Below are 16,219 nucleotides of genomic sequence, written 5' to 3' on the forward strand. Positions count from 1 at the left end.
TCTGATCTTCCTTTAATTTATTATTGCTCATTTTTTATTGGTGTATTTTCACCATGTGTGGCATTCTATATTGGAATAATTTCACTAAAACATATTAGCTATAACAACCAAAAAGAGCTGTTAGAGCCTGAGATTCCCTGGCTCTGTATCTAAATTCAAATCCTACTTTTGGCTGATATAATTTGTGTGCTGTGAATTTAGACATGTTTATGCTTCACCTTTCTAATGAAGCAGATGTGACAATTACAAATGTGTTTCTCTCTCTCTCTCTCTTTTTTTTTCCTCTCAGTAAATAATGAACATACAAGACAGATCTCAGAAAAAGCACTTCCTACTGCCTCTTTCAATGTAGGACGAACGCCCAAGCAGTCTGAAGTGCTGGTTATAGGTTAGTGGGGAAGTCCCTTCTGCAAACCCCAGGAAGCTATAGATTTGCAGCCCCAAAAAAAGTTTTTATTCAAGTATGCAGTAACACAGCAGAAGAGCAAAAACCACTTTTTGCACAGTTCATTTTAACTGGAGCTGTAGTTGCTTTGCCCAGCAACTGCGGGGAAGATCATAGTGGTAGCTAGGCAATAAAGAGAATAGAGCAGTCATTTACTTTCAGAAGAAAACTGCACCTTTATTTTATTTATCATCTCTATCTAGATTATAAGCTCTTTGGGGCAGGGGCCAGCTTGTTGTTTTGTGTTCGTACAGCACCTAGCACAATGGGGTCCTGTCCCATGACTGGGGTTCCTAGGTGCTACGATAATACAATAATAATTAGTAAACATTTGATTTTTTTTCTTCAAATTCTGGATCCCTGTTTTATTGTATAAGGACTTGAAGACCAGGAGAAAAATGCATTTTGACTCTAAACATTGCCTTGGATGACTAAGGATTTGGCACTATGGATGGACAAACTCCTAATTTTGGATACCCATCCCTCTCAAACCAACACCAGATCTGCACTGATTCTAGTATGAAATGTATATGTTAGGTTACATGGTTTTCAGAGGATAGGTGCTCAGCGGTATCTGGAAAAAAAGACCCCTCTTGGGTGTCTCATGTTAGGCACCCAAAATCTTGGTCTTCAGCAATATTTTACTTCCCACTCTTATAATCAGAGAAATTGTTTTTCTGTATATTTTGCTTCTTCCTTTTCCCCTATTACAGTTCTTTTTCTTCTCTCTCTCTCTGTGTCTTTCTGTCATTATCTTTCTCATGGACTCCTCCAAATCAAACTTATGGCATCTCTCCCTCTGTCCTCTTTTAGGTTCAGCTAGATGTTTTCATAGTTATTTTTCATAACACTCATGTCATGATGGCAATTCCTGCTGGTTCTGAATTCAGTGACTCCCTCTTGAAACGGTCTTGCTTAGCTTCTTTAAGCAAGCTGGGTGTGGGTTCAATGGCAGATTGCTCAAGGACCCACATACCTAGGCCACAGCAAGATCCCAAATTGTTTCCAGCAGAAAATTCTGCCATGTAGAATAGTAACCAAGCAACATGAGAATGTATGGCATGGTGGGATCATTGGAGAATTCAGTTTGGGAAGCAGAGAAAAAAGAACCATTCATAGAGCCACTTGTGAACGCTGTGAACTGAGCAGCTATGCTGAATTGCCAAATCTCACTCCAGGGCTGGGCCTCTGAGGTTCTGAGCATCCTTTGAAAGAGAGCGAATGCCTTTAACTCCATTTGGCATGAGCAGGATCAAGATTAGCTCCTCAATTTGAAGGCTGTTCTTGATGGACAGCATCTCACTTTGTGTAGAAGGTGTTTGCAAGGTGATTCAAATAGTCAGGGAGGACTTTACACAGTTATATAATGTTTTAAATCTCACTCACCTAAATTGTCTTGAGTTCACAGCCTGCTCTTTGGCTGAAGGCTCTGGGCCAGGTTCCCTGGACTACATAAATGCATTGCAAAGATGAACTTAACATGGATGAAAATGCCATGGGAGAATTTCCTCTGTGTGCGGAATGCTTTCCTGGCATGAAGTTGGGCCAACAGCCCCATACCATCCCCAGATCCCAGCACATGGGCGGGGGGAGAGGGAGTGGGTCAGGGTGGGTTCATACTAATTTAGATGGACTGAATAGGTGCCAAAGGTGTTAACATAACCCAGTGACCGTCCAACATTAAACTGTGTTAAACCAGATTCATGGTTTGGTATACAGAGACTTTAGCTTGCTTAGTACTATGGCAAACACACTGTTAAAAATCCTTTTAACTTTTTTTATGAACGATACAGAAAAAAAGAAAAAACGAGTAAAATATTTGAAATGTAAAATATTAAGTAAGGCTTTTACTTTAACAACATTTTTTATTCCCTGTCTCTTTAGCTGGAGAGAGTTTTAGAAGGAAAAAACTCCTTGCCTGACAGTTTTTAGAGGGTATTAAAGATGGTTTTAACTGGGTTTTTCTTTTGTGGGGAGGGGGAGATGGGTAAAGTAGAAGAAATTAGTTGAGGTGAGCTGAAGTTGCTGCTGCAGTCTGATCCCGTTTCATCCAGGTGGTGATTGGGATTCAGCTGAACCTGGTAGTGGGGGCGATGTCATCTGGATCCCTCTCTTTAGCCCAGTCGGTCAGGACAACTCACAGGATCAGGATGATGAAAGCCTGAGGGCCCACAAAATGATGACGGTGGCAGCCATGATGATGAAGCTTGCTCCAGTAGCCTCTTTCTTCCACATTTTCTCTCCAAAGTCTGTCTTTAAGGATCCAAAAAGGGAGTGATGGGTGGAATAGTCCATCGTTATTTTGTCCACCAATTAGGCCTAGTTTCTGACACACCAATTTTGGTTCACTGATTTTCTGGACCCACAGATTCTTGTTTACCAAGCATGATCTTAACACAGTCCTTGAATTATATCAATAGGCCTTTTTGTAGACTAATTCAGTCTTTCTGTCTCCCTTTCATACATTTCCCCATCAACGTTTGTTATTGGTCATAGAATCATAGGACTGGAAGGGACCTCGAGAGGTCATCTAGTCCAGTCCCCTCCACTCATGGCAGGACTAAGTACTGGACCATTCCTGACAAGTGTTTATCTAACCTGCTCTTAAAAATCTCCAATGACCGAGATTCTACAACCTCCCTAGGCAATTTATTCCGGTGCATAACCACCCTGACAGTTAGAAACTTTTTCCTAATGTCCAACCTAAACCTCTCTTGCTGCAGTTTAAGCCCATTGCTTCTTGTCCTGTCCTCAGAGGTTAAAGAGAACAATTTTTCTCCCTCCTCCTTGTAAGAACCTTTTATGTGCTTTCATGTCCCCTCTCAGTCTTCTCTTTTCCAGACTAAACAAACCAATTTTTTCAATCTTCCCTAATAAGTCATGTTTTCTAGACCTTTAATCATTTTGTTGCTCTTCTCTGGACTTTCTCCAATTTGTCCACATCTTTCCTGAAATATGGCACCCAGAACTGGACACAATACTCGAGTTGAGGCCTAATCAGTGTGGAGTAGAGAAGAAGAATTACTTCTTGTGGCTTGCTTACAACATTCCTGTTAATACATCCCAGAATGAGGTTCACTTCCCTCCCCAACAGTGTTACACTGTTGACTCATATTTAGCTTATGGTCCACTATGACCCCCAGATCCCTATCTGCAGTACTCCTTCCTAGGCAGTAATTTCCCATTTTGTTTGTGTGCAACTGATTGCGCCTTCCTAAATGGAATACTTTGCATTTGTCCTTGTTGAATTTTCCTATTTACTTCAGACCATTTCTTTAGTTTGTTCAGATCATTTTGAATTTTAACTGTATCCTCCAAAGCACTTGCAACCTCTCCCAGCTTGGTATCGTCTGTAGACTTTATAAGTGTGTTCTCTATAGCATTATCTAAATCGGGAGTGGGCAAATGTTTTGGCCTGGGGGCCACATCAGGGTTGCGAAACGGTATGGAGGGCCAGGTAGGGAAGGCTGTGCCTCCCTAAACAGCCTACCACACTCCCATCTGCCCCCTCCCACTTTCTGCCCCCTGACTGCCCCCCCTCAGAACTCCTGACCCATCCAATGCCCCCTGCTCCTGGTCCCCTGACCACCCCTCCTGGGACCCCCTGCCCTGACCACCTCCAGGACCCCCATCCAACCTCCCCCTCCCTGTCCCCTTACCACCCCCTCCCGGGACCCCCATCCCTAACTGCCCCCCTGGGACCTCTCCATCCCCTTTCAGAATGTGGCCCTGTGAACATGGGCGGAGGACTCAGGAGGAGCAGGGGCAGCCGCGCAGCCAGAGAGAAGCAGTGGTTTCCCCTTCAAAGCGCCGCTTCTCTCCGGCCGGCTGCGTGGCCACCCAGTGCTTCTCCTGAGTCCTCCAGCCGCGTTCCCCGCACTCCCGCCACCTGCACTACCTGCCTGCTCCCCTGCCTCCACAGAGCAGCCTCTCCCACCCCCCCGTGGTGGGTGAGCCGCCCGAGTGCCCGGCTCTGGGGGGGAGGCGTGAGGGGTGTGTCATGGCACCCTGTGTTCACCCCTGAGCTGGGCCGCCCGGCCGGAACCAGCCATGCCACCGCACTGCTGGCACGTTGAGTTGAGGATGCAGGGGAAGGGGTACAGCAGGGGAGGGCTCAGGGGCCAGGCAGGACAGGCCTGCGGGTTGGATGTGGTCATAGTTTGCCCACCCCTGATCTAAATCACTGATGAAGATATTGAACAGAACCAGACCCATAACCAATCCCTACAGGACCCCACTGATTATGTCCTTCCAGCATGACTGTGAACCACCTATTTACTACTCTCTGGGAATGGTTTTCCAACCAGTTTTGCAGCCACCTTGTAGTAGCTCCATCTAGACTGCATTTCCCTACTTTGTTTATGTGCTTTTGGTCATGTGAGACAGTATCAAAAGCATTACTAAAGTCAAGCTTTGGTGACATCTTATCAACTTTTACATAATTTTTACAGTTGAGTTCACAATTGGAGTAAATCTGTAGGCCCAGTTATGACAACAGTGAGAAGGCAGTATTGGAGAGCATAGCTCTGCTTTGTCTGATCCTCCAGTGGTATAAGCTCCCACAGGGTTTAAGTTAGAGCTGCCTCCCTGCAAGTTTAATTGGCACTGGGTGGCTTAAGATTTGCTTAGTTTCTGTGATAATTTGGCTTTACTGATGTTACAGAATTACCCCTGTCCTGAAAGGTTTTTAGGGACTAGACTTGAAAGTTGTTCCAGGAAATGTGGCCAGCTATTTTCAGACTGTGTTGATGGGTTGTAACTATTTTAAGTTGTTGCTAAAAAGCAATGTTGATTGTTACAGCAGTGCTGTGAAAAAGAGATGTATGCATATATGTAAATAGGCCAGATGCCAATAGATGCCACTCAAGAATATGTGGCATAGTTCCTGGGTTTTGTAGGACCAATAAAATTTGTTGGTTGCACTGCAAATGGCTTCCTTTGTGCAATTCTTGACATTTTCTCCTTGAAACTTCGGCTCATCGTCTATGTGCTAATTGCTTCTATGTACTGGACCATATTGGCGATGAGACAAACTCTAAACAAAGTAAGAGAGGTTGTGGGGAGCATAAAATGATAAAACAGGAGATACTGTTTGAAGAGATGGACTTCACAAAGGGATGTGAAGGAAAAGAATCAAGAACATGTGCTGCAGTTATTTCAAAGTACACAAGATAACAAAACCAAGATCACCAAACAAAGTGTAGGAAATGAAAGGAGGGATAAAGTAAAAGGACTGGGGAAAATGTAATGAGTAAAGGGGGAGTGGCTTGGGGAGTATCTAGAATGGCCAAATGTGTCCTGACATAAATATTTACAAAATTAAACATCCATTTGAAATAATCTTAAGTCTTACCTTGGGGCAGTAAAACAAAGGTCAATAAAAGCTCTTGTCTTACCACGAAAACAACAGAATGTGTTACTGAGCCATCTGAACCAGCAGAACATCCCAAAGCAATGGGCTGTCTCCAGAATAATCGCTATCCTGGCATTCATCCTTCTAATGTTCCCGAAAGGCCTGACTTCCTCCTATCCCGGTTCTGATTGTCCTTGTCAGAACTATTCACTCCTTTGCACAGAGGTTTCAGAGGGGATCACTATAACATGCAAATATAGGAAGGTCAAGATCTAGAATTCTGGCCTGTGGGGTAAAAACACAATAATTTAGGCAGCCCTAGTCAAGTGCATTTTATAAAGGACTAAGCCATGAGTCTTCTGTGAATTCTTCTTCAGTCTCGGGGGTGGGGGGGAAGGTCCCCCTGAATGGGACTATCCATAGCTGCAGAATCAGGACTTTAAAAATTGATTTAAGAATCACGAGGTGAAATTCTATGGCCTGTGTTATGCAGGCGCTCAGATGATCATAATTGCCCATTCTGGCCTTATAATCTATTAATTTCTTTAATGCCATAGATGGTGCTTCATAAGCAAATACAAGACTGAGTCCCTGCCCTAGGGAGCTTTGAGTCTAGGACATGATCCTGCAAGCCATCATGGGCTTCATCCAAAGGCCAGTGAAATCAACAGGAAGAACTTCATTGACTTCAGTAGGCTTTGGCTCAGACCCTTATAAGTAGCCCTATTCATTCAAGTAGCTCCTACTTATGCAAGTAGCCCCACTACTCAAGTGAACAAGGGTTGCATGCAGCAGGATCAGGCATCTGAACAAGCATGTCTGTGTAATCACATTTTGGGCTTGGAGAGATGCGTGGGCAGGGTTAAAGGAGGAGGTGTTTCTTGAAGCTTGACAGGAAGAAAGGGTGAAGGAGCTTAGATGTATTGCTGTTGGATTGTAAGGCTGCATCATTTAGAAATCCAGGTAAATCAATAAAAAGTTTGGCTAATGATGGATTCAAAATATAGGGCCTTATTTTCTCATTGACATAAATGAGAGTTGAAAGCATTGGCAAGAGGCACTCGGCACCCTGCTGAAATAGGCCCTAATCGTCCATTTTAAGGTCCAAAATCAGAAAGATCCTTAATCCTGTGCCTAACTTGAAACACATCAATAGTCAGTTTGGAAGCATTCTTATGCCTAAAGTTAGGCCGGTGCTTAAGTGCCTCACTGAATCTGGGCTATAACTCTGAGGAGACATTAATGTATTGCATTTCTGTGGGTGGAGATCACACAGGCGCCTCAGGGAGGGGAAAAGGAGAGCGAAAAATATCATGTGCTGATAACTGTTGCAAGGGAGAGCTCAGTAAATTACAAGAAGCTGGTATCAGATTCCAAGGGCAGGTGGAATTTCTGGATTAAGAGTAACAGAAAATCAAATAGTAACCTAAAAGTGATAACATTCGCTTGAGTCTGTAGGTGGCTTTTTATGGATTTATCTGTTATCTGCTAGAAAAAATGTTTCTCTTTGAGGTACTGCATTATACTGATTGTTATACAATCGGTATCTATGACCTGACAAAACAGAGAGATTTTTCCCCCTATGACAACTCTTTCAATATACAGCTGCATGTTGCTCTATACAAGCCTGTTGCATCTTGTAACTATATTGGCAATACAATTAAACAGATAGGCTTCAGGGAGTTTGTGATGGGGTGTCCACCCCACACAGGATCGGAAGAGGTTAAGATGGTGAGGTAGGCCTATTAACTCCACATGCTGCTCCTGGGCTGAAGGGAGAGCCAGGGAGCCCCTAGGGAACTGATTACAAGCAGGCTCAGTTGGGCAGGAACAGTTGGGGCCTATAAAGCCAGGAACCTGGAAACGGGCTGCTGCTGGGAAAAGGCCGTCACTCCCTGGGAAGTCTAGAGGCTGCGGAGATGTGTAGGCTGCAGTCCCTCCCTGAGAAGAGGGAGAAGGGTTTGGAGGTGGTACACCCAGAGAAAGGAGGGGAACCAGGAGTTGTAGGAAGCAGTCCATATGCTCCCTGCAATTTCTTTCCCAGAGGTCACCTGCCTATGGGGAGTGAGGATGCCACATAAGTCCTAGTGCCCCAGAGGAGTTTCCTACACAGGTCTGTGTTCTGGGGCAGCTGGTGAGAAGGAAAAGCCTCAGCTCACTCCCATCTCCCTGAGTGAAGCAGTCCCTGCTTCATTTGCTGTTGTGGCTGCTCTCCCAGCTTCAGGTTCTCGGCTGTGCCCCACCAATGGCTGAACAGTTGAGCTGAGCCATATTCAGGGATGTAACAGGGTGGCTTGCCTGATACACTGGAGAGCTGGGAACTAAGCCAGCCTTGGTAACAGGATGGGCTATCCCTAAGAGGAATCGGGGGATCCTAATACAAAAGGAGCAGGAAGTTGCAGTGAAGAGGGAAGCACAAGAAGCTGCAGCTAGGTCTGTACACACTGTGGAGAGCAAAAAGTCCTCCAGGGCTGAAGCTCAAGAAGCAGGAAACAGGTGAGGAAATCTCTTCAGGTGGGGAGGTCTAGGAGAGACCCTGTCCAGGCAGGGGAGAGACTGCAATGGCCCAGCTGCAAAGGCCTCTATAGAAGGACAAACTCCGGGCAGGAGGCATGGGGAAGCAGAAGTTTCCTCAGGGAGGTGGCAGCTGTGTTCAGCTGAAACTAGGATGAAGACTGAGTTCACGTCCCATTTTTAAAAGACTTTGTGAGATAGTGGACTACTGGGTGCAGAGACACTGAAGTGGGGTTGAGAGGCCTACAGGGTCAACATGTATCTGAGGACTGAACCTCAGGAAGGGATAGTTTGAACTATCTCTGAACTGAGTGAATGCCAAACGGAGCCTGAGAAGGGGGAAAACAGAGGCACTTGAAAGGCACTCAGCATAACCCTCAAAGAGCCACGAGGCTCTGGATGTGGCTGGCCATGTTATAAGGGAGGAGTGACTTGCTGTTGGCACAGGACAGAAGCACATCACTACATCTCCCGGAGGAATTATGGATTCTTTAGCATCAGGCCCTCCATGGGAATGTTCCTGGGCCAGCACCACTACCCCCCATCTCTTTCAACATAGCTTGTGGCACAAGCTATCCCTGAATATTCAAAAGCAAGATATAAAGTAATCATTTAGATTCCTCTACTTTATGGACTCTATCTAGGTGTTTATGCTGTGACCATCACTGTGGTATGGAGAGGTATGTATGTCTGAACCATGATGATAGATGTATTTTTTTTTTTTTCAAAAAAAGTGTATAAAGTGATGGTATGTCCTAGTTTTTCATAAATGTCCCAGAAACATCTTTCAGGACACCTGGAATATCCTGGTTTTTAATGTAATCCATCAAAATTGTAGTAGCTTTATACCTGCAGGTTGGTTGTTTACAGCCTATTGCTATAGAATAGAATTGGCCCTGTGTTTACAAGTAGTCCAATGGAAGAAGTATTCAGTGCTATGAACAGTGTTTGGAGTGAAAAGTGGAATAAATGGAGATGCTATCAAAGCTGTTAGTGACCCTGTTCGGTATTTCATAAGAATGAAAACATACTGGTGACTTATTAAGGGGAAGGGTTTTTAATATCTTCCTAAAATGTAATTGTTGCTTGCAATCAAATTGCTGATTGATTTTACTTTAGTCTGTGGCATTCATGTTCCATTACACACATCCAGCAAGAACCAGTCATGCTTTCGAAGATTTGCACAGAAGATATTCCTGAACTACAAAGTATGGATCAAAGTCTTAACTTCCCCAAACTAGAGAAGGTTCAGATCAAGGGTTTGTTTTAGACCCATCTCTGATTTGCTCGGGATATAGCCATAAACCACCTTCACTTGAACAACTGAATGGCAGGATGTCGATTCCTTGTAGAAAATTAACAGAATATATGGGTCTGTTCTAGGCCCCAATTCAGGAAAGCACTTACACATGGGCATATGCCCTGTTGACTTCAAGGGTGCATTTAGTTTTAAGTGCTTTCCTGAGGAAAGATCCTGGTTCAGGTTAGCAACATGGCTTTCAACCATGCAAACCAGGGCTGGCTTACAGGTGAGAGCGGAAAACATGTGAAACTTGGCGGTTTCAAATGGTTTTCCTCTGATCACAGGCGGTATAGTTTCGCTCACATGTGAAACTCAAAGTGAAACTGAAAAAAAGACTTGGCATTAGACCTTGTGAACTGAAACTGCTGAAAGCGGCACATCTCTCTTTAGTATCCCTTCTCTGAGCATGGTTAACTGCCGCTAACATTCAGAAACTTCATTATCTTAAATCATTTCAGGGCAACATTCTCAATAGAATAGCTAAGGGAATGGAAAGAAAAATATAAATCTGCCCCATTATTGCTGATCAACCAAATTGGGTGTGGTGCTGCTGCTGTTCCACCCATATGCCACTGAGGTCATTAGGATGTTCAAGCATGATTGGTGTGCTTTATGGGCCACAGGTAGAATATTGAATGGCACACCGGGGGTTAAAGTACGGTAAGAATATTGAGATTCCACAAACAAATTCTAAGCTAAAATAAAAAGTGAGTCTCTAGTTTGCCTCATGGTGTTGTCTGCAGTTGGAAACCTCCTGACCTTTATCCTAAATACAGTTGCTCCTTTTTGACCTGAGAGGCTAGTCAAATTTCAGGGCCCTGGGGATGTTCCACTTGGAAATAAACATTGATAGAATCTGATATTTTCTTTGATGCAATCTTGCTTATTTACAAGGCATGCATAAAGTCTGGCATCTCCATGTGTGGGAGGAACCAAAATCAAGGGATCACTTCTTTGGTTACAGCCCCAGTTCTCTTTAGTCAGCACCAGACTCCCCTCTCCAGTCTTTCACACTGTGCTCACAAGCTGCTTGCTTGGCTTTCTTGCTGTTTGCTTCTGCAGCTCTCTGTTCTTTCCCCTCCCCTGCCCACCCCATCCCACAGACTATACTCGGCAAAACCCCTCTGCCCACTCAGTGCAAACTCCTGGATGGGTTCACAACCCCCTTTTGTCTTAAGGTGACGGGGGGCTTCTGATTAACTCACCCTGACAGACATGTTAATTGAAGTGTGCATCTACATCCAATTTCAATGAGCTTTGTAGGCCAAGCACCTTCCATATTTACAACAATATCCAGGTACAATGAGGCATGCTAAAAGTATGTTTTTTTATTTTAATTGTTAACTTCCTTATAGTTGTACATTTAAAGGAGATACTAAGGGGCAAACAACTGTACTCAGATTTTGTGCACACATCTGTGTCTAAAATACACATTTGTTTGAGCAACTGGGTATTTGTGTGCACAACTTAAGGAGCGAGGCATGCAGGGATCCAGGTTATGTGTGTGTGTGTCTATGTGTATATATATATAATATAATATTTTACATGCACACTTTTAAGCCTCATTTGACAACTTGGCTTCATATAATGCAGATTGGATATAATGTGGATTCAAATCTGTTCTCAATTTTAGCTTGGAAGATGCATACAACATTTTGATTCTCAAGGGCCTACTTGCATGGAGAAGGGACAAGTTATGTCAATTTCCCCCATGATTATTTGCAACGGTGTGCCATCTTTTGATACTATTTATTATGCATTATTGTGTGTGTGTGTGAGAGAGAGAGAGAGAGAGAGAGAGAGAGAGAGAGAGAGAAAATAATCAAAAAGCATGTTGGGTCAGCAGGGCCGGCTCCAGGCACCAGCTTATCAAGCAGGTGCTTGGGGCAGCAACTCCGGAGAAGGGCGGCACTTTCAGCTATTCGGCGGCAATTCGGTGGAGGGTCCCTCACTCCGACGCGGAGCGAAGGACCTCCCGCTGAATTGCCGCAGATCGTGATCGCGGCTTTTTTGTTTGTTTGTTTTTTGTTGTTGTTTTTTTTGGCTGCTTGGGGCGGCAAAACCCCTGGTGCCGGCCCTGTGGGTCAGATTTAGATTGGTAGTTCTGCTGCCTCCCAACAGAGTCTAATATCTGATGAGAATCCTACAGTAATCTGTTTAATGGAGTGGTGTGGACAGGAAGACACCAACTTTTCACTTCTGGAGTACTAAATACCATTGTTGTCCTAGTTCACAAATTAAAACCAGAACATTGCAAATACTGAAGTGTTTAGGGCCAATTTGTTTGTTGTGGCTGCTAGTGTGACATAAAATCTGGACTGAGAAACAGCTTTGTCCCCTCAGTTTGCCAATCTGGGGTGCCTTTTGCACTGCTTCACTGTGGGAGCAACCACTCTTTGCCTTGCTTTCACACAGCCTCTAGCCTGTAAATTACTCCCAGCTGAGTTATGAGTGCTTCTAGCCAGCAGCTCCTGAATTGTATTGCAGAGTGTTACCAGTAAATTCCCAGTCCCAGACTTGTCCCCAGAAATGTGTGTCTTGCACTGCCCAGTTCTGTCCTTCTGTGCAGTACAAGCACATAGAAAGTCTGTCATTTTATTAATAGAAAATTATATGCACAAACTCTTTTATCTCAAATGAAATTTCCCAAATACTTCAATCCAAAGACACACGGGTTTAGATAAAACAATAAAACAAGTTTATTAACTACAGAAAGATAGATTTTAAGTGATTACAGGTAATGAGGCATAAAATTAAGAACTGGTTACAAAGAATTAGTTTAGGTATTAGTTTGCATTTTAACTTATCAAGCTAAGTGAATTCAAAGCAAAGATTTCTCTCACCATATGCTTACAGCAGTCTGGCTGGATCTTTCAGCCAGGATTCCCCCCCCTCCCCCCCCCCCGCACCTCAGTTCATTGATGCTCCTTTTGTCTTTCAAGCATTTGTTGATGCCACGAGGAGAGAGAGGAGATTTGAGGCCTCTGTTCCTCATTTTTATAGCTTTTTCTACTCTTTGACAATCATCTCCAGCTGGGGTTCAGGCAAGAGCCAGTCTGTTTACACAAGATGTACATTTCTCGCTCACACCCTTCTTCCTGCCAAAGAATGGCTGCTAAAGCAAGTGATAGTTCATTTGATTTTTGTTGACACCTGGCTGAGGCAAAAGTTTGCCTTTGTCTCTGAGGAACTGGTTTGTGCCTGCTTTTCCAGACTTGGAGCATGTCTCAGCCATGCCAGACAGTAGAATCTTATAACTTGACATACAGTGTTGCTACACACATTTTACCAGGACTTTAATGATCAGCACATTGAGGTTTCAAATGATGCCTGATAAGGTATACGTTTTACAAAACTGTGATAAATCTTGTACAAAGGATGGAACATGAGGGTACAGACTGTCACACCTAACCAAGCATATTTTCTGCTTGGTTCAATTTCAGCAGACACAGATGACTAAGGAGAATGCCCCACAGGCTATTATCCTTCTTAAAGCCTCTGCAGTCTTGCTGGTGATGTCTGGGGGTGGGAAAAGAAAAGGGATTGATGGCCTAACTACCCCTCATCCTTTATTCTGGGACCAAGTCACTGTTTCCCTCCACTGTACCCAATAAGGTCTTTAGGGGGCTACTAGGTCTGGGCTGTTTAACACTCCCTCCCAAAGTCTTTGGAAAACATAGCACCTGATCTAGAGCCCACTGAAGTCAATGGAAAAACTCCCATTCATTGCAGTGGGCTTTGGATTCGGCCCATATCCCTTCAAATTATAAAAGCTTCACATTTTTTCTTTCTCACTTGCCTCTGCTCACTTGAAACCTGAAAGATGATGCCAGGAGACTGAGACTTGTGTTTCCGACCCAGTGAAAAGCAGAAGGTGTTAGAAATCTTGTTCCTGTGGGCTTTCCAGCAGTTTCTGGGCCAAAAATCTTCAGGTACGTTTGACTACATTTTGAGTCAGCCTGCATGAAGGCTACTGTCTCTAATCGCATTATTCCTTTCAGCCAAAAATATTTTCACCTCACCAACGTGATATTTCTGACACTAATGCAATCCTATTAGGGGTGAGGTTTTTCCAGTTCCGTCACCTTGCCCAAGGGCTGTTCACTCTCAAGCATTGTTGAAGGGTGTGAAATCTCCCCAGCACATTGTCTTTGAACATATGGGGCCAAGGTTTCCAAAATACTATTAATATATTGCACTAGCACTAGGCACCCTAATGTAGGATTGTGCTTGGTGCTGTACAGACAAAACAAAAGACAGTCCCGGTCCTAAAGAATTTACAGTCTGAGTGGAAGATAAGAGATGACAGGTGGATACAAACACACAGGGTGAGCACAAGGAGACAAAATAGCTCATCTCCACTTTAGGCACAATACTACACACACACACACACACCCAAAAAAATCCCTCATTATGTCTGTTGAGATCACTTGAAAATCTGGCCAAAAATGTCACCCTGGGAGCAGCTAAGAGCTAAGGACCCTTGAAAATATGGCTCATCCTGCAGAAGTTTAAAAAGGAAAGGTCTTGTTCATCTACAAGAAAACCAGGGGGTAACAATGACACATCTGCTCCATCTTGTGGCAAACATTATAACTGCACATGCCTCCTAATAATTCTGATCAAGTATCAGGAATCCTGATATGCTAAAGTTTTCTGAACCTGAATACCTGATCTCAAGTTTGGAATGGAGATTACCTTTCTTAGTGTGGCTAATTTGTATTGGTGACACACGTTAACGTTCAAGTCAATTTAGTGATCTATCACAAGATACTCTGTCAAATAACACTAATGAGTTGACACAAAGAGAATTAATGAGTTATTTATATTTCCATAGTATCTAAGAGCCCAAGTCATGGACCAAGACCCCATTGTGCAAGGTGCTGTACAAACAGAATAAAAAGACTCTTTTTTTTCCTGAAGAGATAACAATCTAAGTTATAGGTCAGGTAGGCAATTTTCCATTGCATCTTTTCTCAACAGGAAATTACCATTTCAACTCCATGAATTGTTTTAATTTTTCATCTGAAAACCAGAAACTGAAAGCTTTAAATTTTTCAGTGAAAAGTTGACATTTTCCATGGAAAAGAGACTCCAATCTCCAATTAGTTCTACTGAGTTACAGATCACAATAGGATTTGAAAATATGTACACAACTAATTGTTTCCTCTTCTCATTATTTTAATAGAATTAACATTTAAATACAGCTAGTAGATCATTATTATAAGTTTTAAATTACAGAATCTAAGGATCCCTTGATTGGCTGAAGATTTTAGGCCCGAATTTCAAAGTCTAGATTTCTGTTTCAGTCCAAGTGATCATAACTATAAAATCTTATATTAATGTAATACCTTTCACCGTAAAGATCCCAAAGTGTAACTATGAGCTAGTTTTGCTACGGGTTTTCATTTTCTTCACCAGATTTAATTCAGAATGCAGGGTCTCTGGTGAAAGGAAGTCCACCATGGAAGAGGGTAGGCTGAAGTGGCAAAAACAGCCAGTGCTACTGGAGGGTGGGCATGGGGCCATAAAGGTCTAGTACAGCCCAATGCTTGTTAAAGGTCTTAAAGCTCTTGAGCTGCTCTGGCAGAATTGTGGTTTTGTATTATAGGCATGAAAAATTTACCGTTTTGCCAAATTTTGGAAACTTGTCAAATTTTGGCAGTGTTGAGTTTTGCTTTGAGATTTTGAGTTGGTTCAAACCTGTGGTTCAGACAAAACTTGCTGGGTTGGCGCATAATCCAAGGCACATGAAAACTGAAGAAAAACTTTGCTTGAAAATCTGTGAAACCAGACCCTACAATTTCACATGGTCTTGGGGTTTCTTCTCCCGTCTGTTGCCCACAGTCACACAGGAAGTCTGCAAATCCGTTAACCTCTCTGTGTAGGATTTTGCAAAGGTAGATAGTCAATGGAACTTGTGCTCCTAACCATTGTCGGTAGCTTTGAATTCTCCGTGCCTTGGCTAAACCATCTGTAAGTTGTAAGCAATGCCGACCTCTTAGGTGTGCTATTTATTTGGTAGAACCCAAGATTGTAGTAGGCACAGCACAGAATTCTGAGACAAAAATATAATACTTCTAAGTAGGAGAGGTTGTGTGGCAGAGTAAATAAGGGCACAGGGCATGGAGATAGGAGCTGTGAGTTCTGCAGCTCTGCCACTGACTGGCTTTGTGATCTTGGTAAACTTAGCAAGATTCAAAAAAGGACTGGATGTTTATATGACTATGAAGACTAGCCATAGTTAAAATAGTTAATGTTAACATACACTTTGGAAGAAATATTAATCCTTATGCTTCCCGGTTTAAGGCAACATCTACTGCAGTTTTTCTTGCAGCCTCTTCTGAAGCATGTGACACTGGCCACTTTCAGAGACAAGATGGTGGACTAGGTGGATCAAGAGTTTGATCCAGTATGGCAGTTCCCAAGACATAGTCCTGCCCCAGAACAGCTGACTGCATGAGGCCCTGATGAACTGGCAAGTTGATCCATGGAGGTGAATCCTGCCCCTGGGCAGAGCCCCATTATAGTAAGCAAACATTTTAAGTGATCAAATTTTAATAGTGCAAACGCTACATTCTTTCCTGAAAACCATGGGAAACTG

The 16,219-nt window shown here is 43.3% G+C and overlaps 1 protein-coding gene across 2 annotated transcripts in view; it reads left to right on the plus strand.

The window, feature by feature from the left end:
* Window positions 1-16,219, plus strand: part of ERBB4 (erb-b2 receptor tyrosine kinase 4) — a 1,095,893-nt gene that overhangs the window by 44,872 nt on the left and 1,034,802 nt on the right. The window contains exon 1 of one of the 2 annotated variants that reach the window (XM_039494133.1): window positions 13,533-13,547. The exons of the other annotated variant lie outside the window; for it this stretch is intronic. The gene's annotated coding sequence lies outside the window, so the exon portion shown is untranslated. Of the gene's footprint in view, window positions 1-13,532; window positions 13,548-16,219 lie in introns of those variants that run through there. 2 annotated transcript variants of the gene reach the window in all.

Source organism: Mauremys reevesii, linkage group 11 (assembly GCF_016161935.1).
Source record: "Mauremys reevesii isolate NIE-2019 linkage group 11, ASM1616193v1, whole genome shotgun sequence".
NCBI classification, from domain to species: Eukaryota; Metazoa; Chordata; order Testudines; family Geoemydidae; genus Mauremys; species Mauremys reevesii.